Source organism: Phoenix dactylifera, chromosome 2, assembly GCF_051530095.1.
Source record: "Phoenix dactylifera cultivar Ajwa chromosome 2, Ajwa_hap1_PhDact_Kaust_v1.1, whole genome shotgun sequence".
Lineage (NCBI taxonomy): Eukaryota > Viridiplantae > Streptophyta > Magnoliopsida > Arecales > Arecaceae > Phoenix > Phoenix dactylifera.
The window spans coordinates 45,804,096-45,821,479 of NC_143191.1; the positions used below are offsets into that span (position 1 = coordinate 45,804,096).

The following is a 17,384-nucleotide window of genomic DNA, read 5'->3' on the forward strand; positions in this document are numbered from 1 at the left end:
GTGGCATTGCCCTCTCAGCCCAGAGAAAGAGATGGAAAGGTGGTCAGGAGACAAGGGGACGTGGATGTTGGAGCTCATCATCGCATCAAATGCAAGAGAATCTCCCATTGGTTCCTTAGTTCAAGAAATTTCAAAGTGGATAGGTTTAGCTTAGGGTGTGAGCTTGGTCATGAGGATGCATGATATGCATCTCGTAACGTGCAAACCTTTAAACACCCACATTCAAGGGCCGCAATCTCCTTACCTGAAAAAAAAAACAAAGAAAAAAAGTGGCCTAAGATGCGCCATGCAAGTAATACCATCTTTGATATTGCTGAATGTCCTAGAGTTTTAGAATGCAGGGCTAGTTTGGTTCGCGGGAAGCATTTTTCCTTATAGAAATATAATTTTTGGAAAGTAGATTCTATAAAAGAGTATGCCCGAGAAAGTATTTTTGGCATTTTTAGTTAACCATGAGAAAGTGATAGATTTTCAGAGGGCTTATGTTTAGTTAACCATCCACTTTTTGAAAAAGTTATGTATAATTTCTATTATACTTTTAATAAAAATTTGGTCTTTACTGCTTTGGATCAAATAAAGATTCTTGAAGGGCCTTTTTGAAAAAAAATAAAAATATTTCGATTCTCGGATCACGGAATACAACTTTTCCATCTTCCTCATTTGAAAACTCTAACTAAATAAGAGGCATCTCTTTACTTTTCCGTTAACTACACTTTTTCTCCTTTTTTTCCTGCGAACCAAACGAGCCCACAGTGATATTGAAGAATTATGCATACTTTAAACTCCCTACATGCATTGGCACAAGTCACATATTATATATAGAGTCCAAAATCAAAGTGATGTAATAGATTTGGTCATGTAACTGCTAGAAAGAGTGCTTACGTTTCAGGTATCGGATTACATATTTACTAGTGAAATTAATTTTCATGACTATAGTTGTATATGAGTTAAGATAATAATTCAAAAGACATCATCAAAATTTTATTGCTTCCAATAGCTCTTATATGTTTTCTAATATTTTCATGTCTTTTCTTAATCATACTATATAAAAATAGATTGTTTGTAGCCTAATGATAAAATAAAGGTACGTGGGAAATTTTTATTAACAAAAATGCTTCATATCCTTCCGGAATCTCTCTGAAATGGTTGCAACTTTTTTTTCCCCCTCTAATGAACCTCAAGGATAAACTTGGTAATTTGGCTTCAAATTAACAAGTTAAACACCATGCATCACGCCAAAACTAGAGTGGCATCCTTTCTAGAAGGTTCTTTGGAAAATGTAATGACATTCTTTTAATAATTGTACAACTACATCATGCAATCAATTCACTTGAGAGTTTGCTTAGATATGAAAAGAAAATCTGAACCTAGGTTCTTTTCTTAACATATTAAAAATGGTTATATGTCTAAATAAGAGAAGTGAATTTCGCACAAAAAATCCACTTAATTATCGATTTTATAAGAAAAGATTAAATTTTGTAATTTTTACGTAAGATACACATTTAGGGTTGCCAACTTAATTTTGTTTCTCAATCCAAGTGTAAGGCGAGGCAGGTAATGAAGTAATTTAAAATTGCTAGATATATCTGTGTTGAATGCTTGTTTAGACTGTCGTTTTCATTATACTTAGATCCAATGACAAAATCATTAACAAAGTCATTAACAAAGCCTTAAATATGTATTATTTAAAAAAATTGTATTTTTCTTATAAAATAAGTAATTATGTGAAATTGTTGTATAAAATCCACTGGTACCCATTACAAGTGTAGTCCATTAGATGAAAGATTTGGGCTCCACTAAGAGCCCGTTAAGAGCCCAGTTTGTGATTCGACCGTTAGACAACACGTGGACTAGACCTTCACCGCCTAAACCGCCTCTCTCTCTCTCTCTCTCTCTCTCTCTCATATATATCCCAATTGCCGTAATGGCCACCTCGTCTGATCCCCCGTAAATCTCGCTTGACTCCGCCTGCCACTCATCCCACCCAACCCCTCTTCCAAGAACTCCAAGAAGGACCGTCTGGGGTTTCGGAGGTAGAGATCGAGATCAAGTCGAGATCGAGAGAGAGCAATGGAGAAGGAGGGAGGGCTGGGAGTTCGAAGGAAGCCGACGAAAAGGAGAAGCAGAGGATTTGCGAAGGCGGTGAAGGATTACCTAGTCTCCGATTCCTACATGTACGCCCCTCTGATCGATTCGCCGCCGCTGGATTCTCCCCCTTCACCTGACGTCCGCTCTCCTCCTACTGCAGGTCAGATCCCTTTTCGTGATTTCTTGGGTTTCTTGCTTCAAAGTTACGACCTTGACGTCGGTTTCTTGAGGTTTCTCTGGAATAAAGTGTCAAACCACAAAAAAGTTATCTTCTTGGTTTGTTTTGTTTTCGTCAATCTTTAGATTTTGTGAGAGAGTCAATTAATAATTGTAGATTGTTGAGAAAGTAATTCAGCACGTTAAGGATGACGTGTATATATATATGGTTGTTTCCATTTTGACTGATTAGCTGATTTATGGATATTTTTTTAAAAAGAAAAGGTGAGCTGATAATGGGGAGATTTCTTGTTGGCTGAAGGTCAGAGGGCTTACGGTGCATTGTGCGAAACTAGTGTGAGATATAAAAGGTTAGACCTCTTTTTCTTGATTTCTTGTAGTTCTTGCATTAAATTTTTCATACTGAGATGCATTTGTTGAGAATTTTTTCAACATAGATCTGAACAATACGAAAGTTGTCATCTTTCTTTCTCCTTTTCATATTTAGTTTTCAGTTTTGGATGAATAGAAGATGAAGAATGGTGATAGTTCTGGAAAAGAATTCAGCATGTGATGGATATGGAATTATGGAATTTAAAATATTGTGTTTTCCTCCATATCTTTTTTGGTATTGGGTGATTTTTAGTTGGAAGTATTGGCATGAATTAGTTGGACCACAGTGAACTCGTGGTGCCTTGTACGTGGGATACAACCACATATATGGTGTTCTAATGTGACCTGGGAATGAATATGAAAACACGGGAAAAGGAAAAGGTGATGTCCATGGTTGGAGAATTTGTCGCATGCTTAAGGCCTGTTTGGATCATCATGTGCAATCCAGTAGGATTACACATACAGGCAACCTCAAATCAGAGAAAAGGAGAGGGCAGGGAAGAAGGGAGGGAGGGAGAGAGAGAGAGAGAGAGAGCAAGGGTCGGCTGGGAGAAGGTTGATTTCTAGTTGGAAGCACCATATCACTCTACTTCCAATCAATCATATATTTTAATTGAACAAGCATTACTAGCTCGATTTGTGGCTTATATCTACTCTATCAATCTACTGCACTTGTCTAATGTCAATGTGTCTATGTATTTAGGGACATCTTGTTGCATTTTGTCCATGTTGATGTCCATTTCTTAGAAGTTTTATGACTAACTTATGCGGTTTAAACCACTTATCAAACAATACATCTTGCTCTTATTCCATTTTTGAATTGTAGGAAAAACAAAACTAATGGTTCCTTCCAACGTCTGCTGTGCTGGTACCAGGCACCGTACCGATTGCCTGGTGGCACGGGTCGGTACGGCCCCGCGCTGTGCCGTGCTGGCCCTGTACCGACACAATAGAGGCAGAGGAGAGGGAGAATGGGAGAGAAGAAGAGAGAGAGAGAGTGGGGGAGGAAGGGAGGGAGAGGAAGGAGGAGAGAGGCCGGCCGGACCGGTCAGCAGAGGCTGGGGAGCCTCCACACGGAGGAGCGGAGGTTGGGGAGCTGCGAAGGTGGGGCTCTGCCTTCGGTCTCCTATTTTGTTCGAAACAAGGGCCCGGAGGGGGCCGCTTTTATTTTTGCGAATTCTAAGTGAAGGTCGGCAAACCCATTAAAAAAATTAAGTGAAGTCGACAATGGGTTTGGGACGGTTCCGCCGACCATGGTTCCTTCTATCAAATAGTTCACTCTTACTCCCAGGTCCATATCAACATGCCTTGGACTTTCTTTTGCTATCAAATATCATTAGCAATCATCAAGGTTTCAAATACCAGTACCTAACCTCGTACCAGTTTTTTGATGGAATGATATAGTACCGGTATCAGCACATGGTACCGTATTGCAACCCTTACCAATACTATGTACCAGTGCTACTGTTCATACCATTCCATTCTTGTAATATTTGAAGCCATAGTTATCATCTCCGTGGTAACATAAAAGATTGAGATAACTAGATTTGATCTCTGTGTAATAGAGAAAATTGTTGATAATAGGTTTTGATTTTAGTGAAGGTTTAGCTTTATTTTTGCAATTTTATCAAGTGTAGTTTTTAGAGTCCTAAAATCTTTTAATTGGATGTTGACAACCTTAAGGGAAGTCTTAGATCATATCTACAGAGGATAGCTTAAACTTCTTCTGCAATAGGGATTTTGATTGATTTAGAGTTCTCTTCAAGTGAGCAAGTTTGGACTCATAGGATCATTATAAGCTAGCTAAAGTCTTTTTATTTTCTTTAATTAGGCTATGATAGCGAGAAATTTACATTATTTTGGAGATCTTTTGGAGAAAGTTATTTTTTTTTGGTGAATTTTCACGCTCTTTTCTCTTCTATTCCATTTCCTTATCTCCAAAAGAAAGAGAGGGAGGGAGGGAGGGAGAGGGAGAGGAAGAAAGAGAGGGAGGGTGGCGGCTGGCCGACGGAGGGTTGTGGAGGGCCGGAGAACCGCACGGAGGGACGGAGGGGCTTTGCCTCTAGTTTTCCTATTTCATTCGAAATAGAGGTCCCGGAGGGGCCCCTTTTTATTTTTGAAGTTTTTAATTGAATTGGCAAACCCCTTGCCAATGTCGCGTAATTCAAAATAAAAAAAATTAAAGGAAGTCGGCAAGAAGTTTGTTTACTTAAAAACTTCGAAAATAAAAAGGGGCCTCCTCCGAGATTTCTATTTCGAACGAAACAAAAAAAACAGAGATAGAGCCCCTCCTCCGCTCATCCACGCGGCTCCACGGCCCTCCGTCAGCCTACTCTCTCCCCCTTCTCTCTCTCTCCTTTTCTCTCTTCCATTCTCTCTCTTACCCACCCCTTTAATGTGTTAATATGGGCCGGCACGGAACGACATGGGGGCTTACTAACCTGCCACCGGGCAACCGTTTGGGCTCCAATTCTGGCACAACAATTCTTGGTTTACTTTTTTTAGTTTTATTGCCCACAATTTGAGGTATTGTCTCTAGATGACCGATTTTGGATGCTATCATTTCTCAATTTGCCCAAGTTTTGGTATGTTCAGCTATTTTGACCGTAACCAACTGGTCCTATGTTGATGTTCCAATTGAAACTAACTTGTTTTGGCCAAAACTAATGATGCAGGAGCAGCAGGGGTCGACTCTTTGCTTTCAAGAGTCGACTCATGTGCAGCAGGGGTCGACTCTTTGCTTTCAAGAGTCGACTCATGTGAAGCAAGGGTCGACTCATTGCTTTCATGAGTTGACTCATGTGTTTAGTGAGTCATCCTTTAATCCTGGCAGCATGACAGAGTTGGTTTTGAATTAATTCTGATAATGTATGGTTAATCAGCCAGCATGCCATATACCATTGGAAAGCTCTACGCCTCTAGTTTCCAACACACTTGATTTCGTGCCATTTGAAGATCCCTAGAGAAAGTTATGGCATTTTTACTACTGCACGTCTGGACTAGTAGCGCCCAGCGAAGTGCATTTAATTTGGTCCTTTTCCAGCACATAGTTTCATTTTCCTAAGTGTCTTTTATTTTTAAATATTGAAACTTGTAACTAGACTCCCATCAATGTGTTTTAGCACTATTTTGTCTTACCTATGCTTGGAGGGTTGTTCTAAGATAGCATATAAAACTGGTACATGAATGAAATGAAAGGCAGAGTTGTTATTTTCATAATTCCTTTCCAGCAAGCCTTTTTTGCTTTTGTGAGTTGAGTGGCATCCTCCTCCCAATCAAGCGTGTGGCTTGGTCGCATCGAGTGGCATCTGCGATTAGTAGCGTCGAGTGACATCCGCTATCCTTGGTTGAGTGGCATCCTCGGATCATCTTTTTTTCTTGGTTGAATCCTTTAGCTTTGGCCAAGACTTGCAAGTTTCAACCTGCATCAAATTGGTATCAGAGCAGATTTTCCAACTGTGGTGTCCTTTATTTCGAAATTGTTCGATCTTCTTTGTATCTTCGGATCCTCTATAATGCCTCCACAGCATCAAAGGAATCCTCCACGACGTCAAAGGGATACGGAGCGTGATGAAGTGCAAGCTGAACTTGCTGCATTACGAGAATTGAATCAAGCACTGATAGACATGGTAAATAAACTCTATCAGTTGATTCAAGCTTCACCCACTCGAAGCCATAGAAGTCAAGAAAGTGAACACAATATCTTCTTCAACAACCACAGCCAAAATGTCCGTTCATCTTCTTCCAGTTCTGTTCCAGAACCTGGTGTTGCTGATCAATGACCCATGAAAGGCTTGACCCGTGCTTTGGAGTATACTGATCGAAGCAACCAAGTTCAAGTGCAAGACTTTGATGACAAACTTGATGCTGATGGCTATTATGACTGGATGGCATCTTTAGAAGTTTTCTTTGATTGAAAATTTCTTACAGATGAGAGAAAGGTGCAGTTCGTGGCTACGAAGCTGAAGTGTCATGCTCTAATCTGGTGGCAACAATATCAGCGTGGCAGAGATCAAAAAGGAATCCCAAGAGTCAATACTTGGGCTGAGATGAAATTGAAGCTTGATGAGAAATTTCTTCTCTTAGATTATTCTCAAACTCTCTACCAAAAGTTCCATCAGTTGCATCAGCATGTGGAGCAATCTGTTGGTGATTATACAGAGCAATTCTACAAGCTTATGTGTCGTGTGAACTTATAAGAATCTGATGATCAATTGGTGGCCAGATATGTGAGTGGACTGAAATATAACCTCAAAGGCGAGCTGATGATGCATTCGCATAATTCTCTGGAGGAAACATATCAAAAGGCGTTGAAGGCAGAAGAGAAAATAAAATGGAGTTCATACCGAAAGGGTGAAAGGTCAAAAGGGGAGAAAGAGAAGGGTAAGAAGTTGGCTCCTACCTCTGAAAAACAAACCCAACATCAGGGTGGAGGGAGTAAGGAGAGTGGGAAGTTTCATTCAACTTCCAACAAATATTTTCGGTGTGGTAAATCTGGGCATAGGTCCTATGAATGTCCAAAGAAGAAAGCTGAATTGCATCTCGTGGAAGAAGAAGATGAAGAGCCAATTTATGATGAAGAACCAAAGGCTGATCTTAATGAAGAATATTATGAAGGTGATTGTGATGCAGAAAGTCTTGTAATCCGACAAGTGCTGACTATTCAAGAGACTAATAGATGGCTGAGGCATAACATTTTTCGAACCTATTGTCTTTCTTATGGAAAGAAGTGCATCTTGATGATTGATTCGGGAAGTTGTGAGAACATGGTGTCAAAATTAGTGATAGAAAAGCTGAAGCTTTCTTGTGAACACCATCCAAAGCCTTACAAGGTTTTCTGGTTCAAAAAGGGTAGAGAAATCATGGTGACTCAGAGATGCAAAATAAAGTTTGCTGTTAGCAAGTATGAAGATGAAATTTATTTTGATGTGCTGCCCATGGATGCCTGTCATTTGCTTCTTGGCAGACCATGGTAGTTTAATAGGAATGCTTATCATGATGGGAGGAAGAACACTTACACTATTATCCACAACAAAGTGAAGTATGTTTTGACCCCTATGAAAGACATTCCAAATAGTGTGCCTTCTTCAAACCAGATCAGCTTATTATCTTATAAGGAATTTGAAGAGTCCTACAAAAAAGATGGTATTGTTTATGCTCTGGTTGCTGCAAAAAATAGTGAAGAACTTGAAACAGAAGTTCCAGATGAAGTTCGAGGCTTATTGGATAGATTCAAAGGTTTAGCTCCTGCTGAACTTTCTGCTGGTTTACCACCACCTCGAGACATTCAGCATCGAATGAATTTCATTCCAGATGGCATGAAGATGGATGACAAGAAGGTAAAGGCTCTTCTTGATTGGCCTGCGCCTAGAAGTCTGACTGACGTAAGAAGCTTTCATGGTTTGGCATCATTCTATAGGAGATTCATCCGACACTTCAGTACCATTGCTGCTCCAATGATGGATGTTCTAAAGAAGAAGGAATTTCAATGGGCCAATGAGGCTAAAAGAAGTTTCCAAGAGTTGAAGTCCAAACTTGTTGAAGCACCGATCTCAGCATTACCAGATTTCTCTAAGCCATTCCAAGTGGAGTGTGATGCTTCCAAAGTTGGCATAGGAGCTGTTCTCTTGCAAGGGGGAAGATTTGTTGCTTATTTTAGTGAGAAATTCAGTAATGTAAAGCTAAAATATTTAACCTATGACAAGGAGCTATATGCAATTGTTCAAGCCTTGCGGCATTGGGAACATTATCTTATTGGTGTCGAATTTGTGCTCTATTCCGAGCATGATGCTTTAAGATTCTTGAAGGGCCAAAAGAAGCTGAATTCTCGCCATGCTGGTTGGGTATCATACCCGAGAAGTTTTCTTTTGTTCTACACCATAAAGCTGGTTCATCAAACAAAGTTGCTGATGCTTTGAGTCGACGGCATAGTTTGTTGACAACACTTTCTTATGAAATTACTGGCTTTGATATCTTACCAAATTATTATGTTGCAGATCCATTCGTTAAAAGGATGTTGCAGAATTTGAATAATGAGAAGAGTAAAGACTATTTGCTGATCAATGGCTATTTATTCAAAGGCAATCAACTTTGTTTGCCAGAAGGATCTTGGAGATTATTTGTTATTGCAGAATTACATGCTAGCGGACTTGGTGGACATTTTAGAAGGGACAAGATTGAAGCTCTTGTGAAGCTGCGATACTTTTGGCCTACCCTGAAGCGTGATATTTCTCGGTTTGTGCAAAATTGTCTTGTATGTCAAAAAGCCAAAGGGGGAGTCCAAAATACTGGTTATTATCAGCCCTTACCAGTCCCTAATGCTCCTTGGGAAGACTTATCAATGGACTTTGTTCTTGGTTTGCCTAGAATACAGCGTGGGTTTGATTGCATTTTTGTAGTGGTGGATCGATTCTCCAAGATGGCTCACTTTATACCATGTAAGAGCTTTACTGATGCATCTTACATAGCTACTTTGTTTTTCAGAGAAGTTGTTCGTCTACATGATGTTCCAAAGTCCATAACTTCAGATCGTGATGTAAAGTTTATTGGTCACTTCTGGAGGACGTTGTGAAAACTTTTGGAAACTCGATTGCAATTCTCCAGTGCATACCATCCTCAGACCGACGGACAAACTGAAGTAGTGAATAGATCCCTGGAGAACTTACTGAGAAGCTTAGTGGGAGAGCACCCAAAGAAGTGGGAATTTGTCATTCCTCAAGCTGAATTTGTTTATAATAGTTCAGCCAGTCGATCAACGAAAAAGCCTCCATTTGAAGTTGTCTATGGCAGAAATCTAAGTCATGTTCTTGATCTCTTGCCACTACCAAATCAAACAAGAGTGAGTATGGAAGCTGAAGAGTTTGCTGAGCACATAAAGAAGGTCCATAAACAAGTTCGACATCAGCTGTAGCAATCTACTCAAATGTACAAGTCACAAGCTGATGTTCATCGAAGAAAGTTAGAGTTCAAGGAAAGAGATTTGGTCATGATATATTTGAGGAAGGAAAGATTTTCTACAGGTACTTATAATAAACTGAAACAGAGAAAGTTTGGACCTTGTCGGATTCTGAAGAAGTTGGGTCCAAATACCTACCGAATTGAACTGCCTGAAGGATTTTCAATTAGTCCTACCTTCAACATATGTGATCTTTATCCTTATTATGGAGATGAGGAGAAGATTGTGTTTCAACCAAAAGACTTCGAGTGCCGCCTCTTTAAACCTCCACGTGAGTCTATTGATGTTCTGGATGTACGATCTATCACGACTCGGCATGGCACTTATACACAATATTTGGTCCATTGGCAAGGAAAACCACATTCTGAGGGTGCATGGATTTCAAGTGAGGAGCTCAAGAAACTGGATCATCTGCTTTGGGAAGACCTAAATTCTAACTGGAAGGCGAGTTCTTTTCAAGTTGGGGAGAATGATGCAGGAGCAGCAGGGGTCGACTCTTTGCTTTCACGAGTCGACTCATGTGCAGCAGGGGTCGACTCTTTGCTTTCAAGAGTCGACTCATGTGAAGCAGGGGTCGACTCTTTGCTTTCATGAGTCGACTCATGTGTTTAGTAAGTCATTCTTTGATCCTGGCAGCATAACAGAGTTGGTTTTGAATTAATTCTGAAAACAATATATGGTTAATCAGCCAGCATGCCATATACCATTGGAAAGCTCTACGCCTCTAGTTTCCAACGCACTTGATTTTGTGCCATTTGAAGATCCCTAGATAAAGTTATGGCATTTTTACTATTGCATGTCTGGACTAGCAGCGCCCAGCGAAGTGCATTTAATTTGGTCTTTTTCCAGCACATAGTTTCATTTCCCTAAGTGTCTTTTGGTATTTTTAAATTGGAACTTGTAACTAGACTCCCATCAATGTGTTTTAGTACTGTTTTGTCTTATCTATGCTTGGAGGGATGTTCCAAGATAGCATATAAAACTGGTACATGAATGAAATGAAAGGCAGAGTTGTTATTTTCAGAATTCCTTTCCAGCAAGCCTTTCTCACTCAAGGCACAGTGGCATGGCATTGAAGTTAAGGAAAAAATGCTAATAATCAAAAAAGGTGAGAATATATGAGGTTACATGATGGTTGCCAACGAGTCAAAGTATTGATGATGTTGATTATGGGACTTATGGAATAATTTTTTGACATTCAGGAACTCCTGTTAAAGAATAATTACTGAAATCCAAACATTTATTCATCCAGTTATGAGGTAGATCTGCCGAAATAATTGTGCATCACTCTTATAACTGCGGTGGATTTGAATAGATCGTAGAACCATTCCCTCTCTTATTCTGTTGAATCAACAGGTTCTGCTCGGCACTGGCCCTATTGGGAGATGCTAGAACTTATTGCAGAACTTTGAGCAAGATCATACTTGTTGAGTCCATTTTTATTTGCTTTTTGAAGGTAGATTAGCTATTTGCAGCAATACCACTGCAGAGACAAGTAGAGGAAACATGAAAATCCATTGCAAGGCTGAGACTGTTGACTTAGATAATGGTGTTGAAGACTGATGAATCTGGGAGATTATTGAGGTGGACAAAATGATTTTGGAATAGCTCGTAGGATGAAGTCACTGTTTAGTAATGTATAATTATTGTAGAAATGATAAGATATGCAAGGGATGGTGATGGTCTGGTCACGCTCCCCCGTTTAAGTAGAACAAAGATCAGCAAGTTCTGAATTTTACTAACAACATGCAAGGATACTCATTTCACGTTCTTAACTCTCTACGGAAGTCATATTGTGCAAATGGATCATTTGATTGATCTCATATCATCTTTAGTCAAAATTAAGGAGTGAATTTAATGTCCATTAGTAATGATAGAGAAAGCCAAAAAGTATGAGGGCATTGTGGCTGATCCTATATTTCATCTTGGCCAAACTTCTACTGACTCAAGATGGGTCATGTAAGTAATGAATCACATTGTGGCCTGCAACAATGTGCTAAATATCTATGGTAGGTTGATGATGGTACATATACAGGTTACCATGGCAGTGGATAAGACCTGACACATAAGTAACCTCAGAAAGGCAAAGTATCAAACATTTGGATATTATAAAAAATCATGCAAGATAAGAAATCATATACACATGAGGAGAATTATAAACGATCTTATTCTTCATAATGTATAGGTACACTTACACATTCATACTAGGAAAAAAAAATAAAAGAGAGCATGTGGTGGGGATACTTACCTTGAATATGCTAATGCAGCCAAGTCAATAACACCTAATTATTAATAATCGACTAACATTAGTATCTAGCAATTTATAGATTTTATTTACTTTATGGAAGTAAGATTTGCTACCATAATCTCAATTCCATAAGTATAATTGCTCAATTAGCTTATCTAACCCAATTAAATTTTTCTAGGTATCCCCATGGATCCCTAATCCCTAATTCTTAAGTTCTAAGATTAACCCTAACCCTAGAATTTTCTCTAAACCTTCCATAATTCTATGCCTAAATCTATGTCATTGTCATAATATAAAACAAACATACAATGAGGATAGGGTTTTATCTCAATTAGGGATTGATTAGAAGATGGCCTTAAGCTTGTCTTCTACCTGTATGGGAATGTATTTAGTCTCTCGACGGTTGTGCACTGCGGAGATCTTAGATTTTTGTACAAGGCCATGGAATACAGCTAATATCACCTAGTCATTTTAGGTGAGGTCTTGGGTCATTTATAAATGGTTTCAGAGCAAACCAAGCCATATGGACTAGGGAAGACTGTAATACAGGCCTTATAGAATTGATCACGGATCGATCGTGATGTTTGTGATTAGATTTGATTGGATTTAGACCCTTATCCTACTGAGGATGTTAGAGTTTAAATGAGGGGAGTATATAAGGACCCGTGCAGGCGTACGTTTAATCCCATATTAGTTATACACTAGATAAATTTTGGATATATATGCAAGGCCAATGAATCCAAAGAATACTTTCTGACTAGCCTTTTTGCGCGAGGTTCTATTTATATTTCTATACCTATAACTATAGTGCTCCCCCCTCCCCCCCCCCCCCCCCCCCCCCCCCCAAAAAAAAAAAGAAAAGAAAAAAAGACATGGCATATCAAAGGTGGAAGATTGGCAGATTAGAAACATACTTTTGAGCTGTCTTTGCTATTAGTAGCTTGTTTGGAGTGGGAAAAGGGGGTCAATGGCTTTTGTAGGATAAAGTTTCTCTAATTATGGTTGTGGTCCAGTTTAACTGCTTGGCTGAATTTGCATATTGTGACAAACTCAGCTATCCTTTTTCTTTTTGGTTGTTCAGAACGTCTCTTCCTTGCTCTTAGTAGGACCAGTATTCACCTTAGATTGCATGTGTATTTGCAGATATAGTTAGTAGGCTTTGCTTTAGAGATTAGAAACCTAAATATTTTAAACTTTAAGTTGTTTCTATGAAGATGAGCAATCTGATTGACTGGATAAATTAAAGTATGCCATACTAACCTGAACCAGGTAGTACGGGGTATACCGTACTGTACCGGTTCTGTACCAGTATCCGATATAGGTGGCATACTGATACTCGGTACGCCAAAAAAATTTCATACTGACACTGTGCTAGTGTGGCACCGGTACAGGGTCCGGTACTGAGACGGCGAACCTTGGAAGAAACCAAAGTTAAATTCATTGACAATTGCTTCTAATTAGAGCTGTTGTTTGTTACTTAATGATGATTACCATCACCATCCAAAAAATTATCTTGGTATATTTTGATGTCAGTGTAGAAATTAAAGTACCCGAAGTTTAGAAAGCCAGATGTCATTCCTTTGCTCCTCTAGGTTACAGCACATGTCTAGAGTGTACACCTGGAGGGTATGTGTTAGATCCTTGGGAGCAATCTTCTGATTACGTCACTTTCATCTATTCATTTTCTGCAAATGAAGATGCCTTCTAGAATGAATGTATATAGTGCTAGATGAAGGCAGACATTCCATGTAAAAAATTATGTTTTGTGGCTCAACAATAGAATGATTAAGAATAAAAGTCAAAACAATGATTAAGAATAAAAGTCAAAACCTACTCTTTTGTTTGATATTTTGTTAAAATGAAAGCAATTTCTGGTGAGGAAGAATAGAGCATGACGAGGCAGATTGCTACTAAAAGTTATACAAAGTTATGATAAACATGGAGGGTATGTGTTAGATCCTTGGGAGCAATCTTTTGATTACGTCACTTTCATCTATTCATTTTCTGCAAACGAAGATGCCTTCTAGAATGAATGTATATAGTGCTAGATGAAGGCAGACATTCCATGTAAAAAGTTATGTTTTGTGGTTCAACAATAGAATGATTAAGAATAAAAGTCAAAACAATGATTAAGAATAAAAGTCAAAACCTACTCTTTTGTTTGATATTGTGTTAAAATGAAAGCAATTTCTGGTGAGGATGAATAGAGCATGACGAGGCAGATTGCTACTAAAAGTTGTACAAAGTTATGATAAACATGGAGGGTATGTGTTAGATCCTTGGGAGCAATCTTCTGATTACGTCACTTTTATCTATTCATTTACTGCAAACGAAGATGCCTTCTAGAATGAATGTATATTGTGCTAGATGAAGGCAGACATTCCATGTAAAAAGTTATGTTTTGTTGTTCAACAATAGAATGATTAAGAATAAAAGTCAAAACCTACTCTTTTGTTTGATATTTTGTTAAAATGAAAGCAATTTCTGAGGCAGATTGTTACTAAAAGTTGTACAAAGTTATGATAGACATGGATTGAGGTTTCCATTTCATACTGTGCCAGACATGATGCAGGGGTATATACCCTTGTATTGTGCATGCCATCTGTTACAGTCCCAGTTAGACTTGCAACCAGCATAGGCATGGTGCACTGTATTTTAGTCCATGTTGAAATGAATTGTGATTGCCATTTTGCAGGATGCTTGTGTTTTATAATGACAGTTTTTATTAGATGATCAGTTAAATAATTGCATAGATCCTTCTTTCTGTTGTTGATCGAAGTAATGTCAGTAAAACCTTGATATTGTTAATTAATGTGATACTCTTTGAAGTTCATCATCCTATCACTTTGGAGGAGGAAAAGAGACTTATGAGTTATGACTAATCAACAATTTGGATCACTTTGGAGGAATAGGATTTGGAAAGACAAAATGATCAGGCCATTAGAGATAAATATTGAGGAGCTAAGTAACTGGAAATTGTTTAACAAATATTTACATTAATATGCCTTGAATTTTATCGCCCCGTCACTTTGTATATGAACAGTAACTATATTGTTTTTGGTAAACTAGTATAAAGGCATGTGCAAATGCATATTTGGAGGAAAGGAAAAGAAAGTTATGATTAATCAACAATTTGGATCACTGTGGGGGAGTAGAATTTGGAAAGATATAATGAGATATTAAGTAACTGGAAATTGTTTATCAAATATTACATTAATATGCCATTAAAATAAATTTCTTTGAATAGTTCTTACTCATGACAGTTTATTGCAGTGGTTATGAGTAAAATAGATAGTTGTTGGCATCTCACTTACTGAAAGTAATCAATTTTGGCACATAAACTGAGTGAGTTTTAGTGATCTCAGCAACAGAACTGGCGACGAACAACTGGTGGCCAACTCCCCATTATCTATCATGTGGCAAGACTCAATTATGTTTTAGTGCATCCAAAATGGTGAGGATAAATGGGGTCCATGAATATTTCCCTTGAATGTTTCTCACCAGATTAAAAACAGTGTAATCCAGTCTCTTATCAACAAACAGATTTCGAACTTCAACTAGACTTCTAATGACACAATCTGATCTTCAACCAAGGGCTCTTTGTGTACCCAGCTGTTTCTGACAATTTGATATACTCTTCAACCAATTGATCTCTGTTGTCCTGTAGTAGTCATCCCATCTATTTAACTCCTACACAGAGAACCGCTTTTAACAAATAATGACTCAAATTATATCGAGTTATCCATTCTGGACTTCATTATGTGTGTCATGTCTTTGCCGTATATCACTATTTGATATTGTATCTCATTGCATTTATCTGTAGTCAGAATTGTATCTCATTGCTTTCGGCGATTTTACTCGTTGGCTCTGGTAACATGTCAATCTTCTGTTACATCCCCCTTCTGCAGGATAATGTTCAATTTGTTCAATCGCTGACCTCCTCTAAAAAGTAATGATGTTAGTTTTATAAATTTATTACTGATCTTGTTTGATAAAATTTAGTTTGGCAGAGAGTCTCTTCAGATGCTAAATACTGTTGTCGATACTTTCTTTTTGACAGAGCGAGTGGTGCCTATGGCGCAGTTGCAGAGGCTGCTGGTGAAGTGATTTTTTGCTTTGCATGCTGGGAGACCTGAGCTTTGGTGTGTTTACTTTACCTTCGTTATCAGACTACATCTTTTCTCCTGTTGTTGTGTCTTCTAATTTGTCTACCTGTTTCTTGTTGCCTTTGTTGCTGTTATTTTTCTTTTTGCTATTGATTTTGATTGTCGTAATGTTACAGCTGAATTGCCTCTCAAACCATCTTTACGGATGGGTTGGTCTATGGACCATGCTCTGAGTTTTACATTTACTAGCTAATGAAATTGGGAAGGTGATTCTTCTGTAGCCATGTTGTTTGTCTGTCCTTGTTTGGTTCTATGCATTTATGATTGTTAAAATCATGACTAAGACATGCCTTATATTCTAAGACATTATTAGGACATGCCTCCGTATACTGAGGAAAGTAGGTGTATAAACTGTCGCTTCCTTTTATTATTATTATTATTATTTTTTGCCAGTCAATTATTATTTGTTGCATTTTGCAACTATGAGCAACATAAAAATGAGACCATGCTAACATGCCTTGTCGCATCTATTTTGGGTTGGCCATGAATTCTACCTGTGCCCGTCAATCCTCTTAAAGAGTAGAATCACTATATATTATATGAAACCTTTTCAATTCCTTGAACAACTCTTAGGTCTACTTCTTTCTCATTTCCAGGGGTTAGCTGGAAACCGAAGCTTTTAGCACTTTTACTTTGGATTTTATTAGTTGTTTTGTCTTGATTGGCCTTTGGAAGATGAGTTTTTAATTTGCGGTCCCGGAGATCAGGGAGATAAGAGTTCGCCCACCCTATTTTGAGTGGGTGCTCGCAAGGTCAAAGTCAAAAATTCTATTCTTTCATTAATATAGGGGTAGTGGGGAATAAATAGTTTAAGTGATTCACACCTCGAAGTAGGGCCACTTCAATTGGATGTGCCTAAATTTCTGATCTATCAGGCAACCTTTCTATGCTCTTTACTAATCCTATCTTTCCAACTAGTGGAACACACTTTCATGAACATCCTCATCTCTCTGGCAGTCATCTTTTATGCACAGGCTTTCTTGATTCTTAATTGAGTTACCCTGTTCTGTAGAAGCTGATCGGCTTTTTGAATGGGATAATTGCTCGATGTGTTTTTATAGCATCTTTCATTATAGGCTAGTTTAAGTTGCATGAGAGGAATAGAAAGCCAATGATTGCATATTTTCTTTGTGTTCAAGCCTGAGCTTAGCTTGGAAAACATGTCTTGATTTTAGTCAAGCACCTTCAGCAGGTTAAATGTGGGCCAACAGAACCCATGTCCACCGCTCAAGGCTGCGGTCCTAATGGTACCTTTTGATGGTCCATGTGGTCCTATAAAGAATTACTTCATTTGAGTTATGAAAGAATTTGATCTAAGGTTCATAATGCTGTATGAATATCATTCTTATCATGCATCTGATGGCAGACTGCAATACTC

General features: G+C 38.4%; 1 long non-coding RNA gene across 1 annotated transcript; it reads left to right on the plus strand.

Annotated features, from left to right (window-relative positions):
• Positions 1 to 2,557: 2,557 nt before the first annotated feature.
• LOC113461430 (uncharacterized) lies at positions 2,558 to 16,226 on the plus strand. The gene is made up of 3 exons (XR_016399501.1): positions 2,558 to 2,615; positions 15,901 to 15,982; positions 16,123 to 16,226. It is a non-coding gene; the product is annotated as an uncharacterized LOC113461430 (long non-coding RNA).
• Positions 16,227 to 17,384: the final 1,158 nt, after the last annotated feature.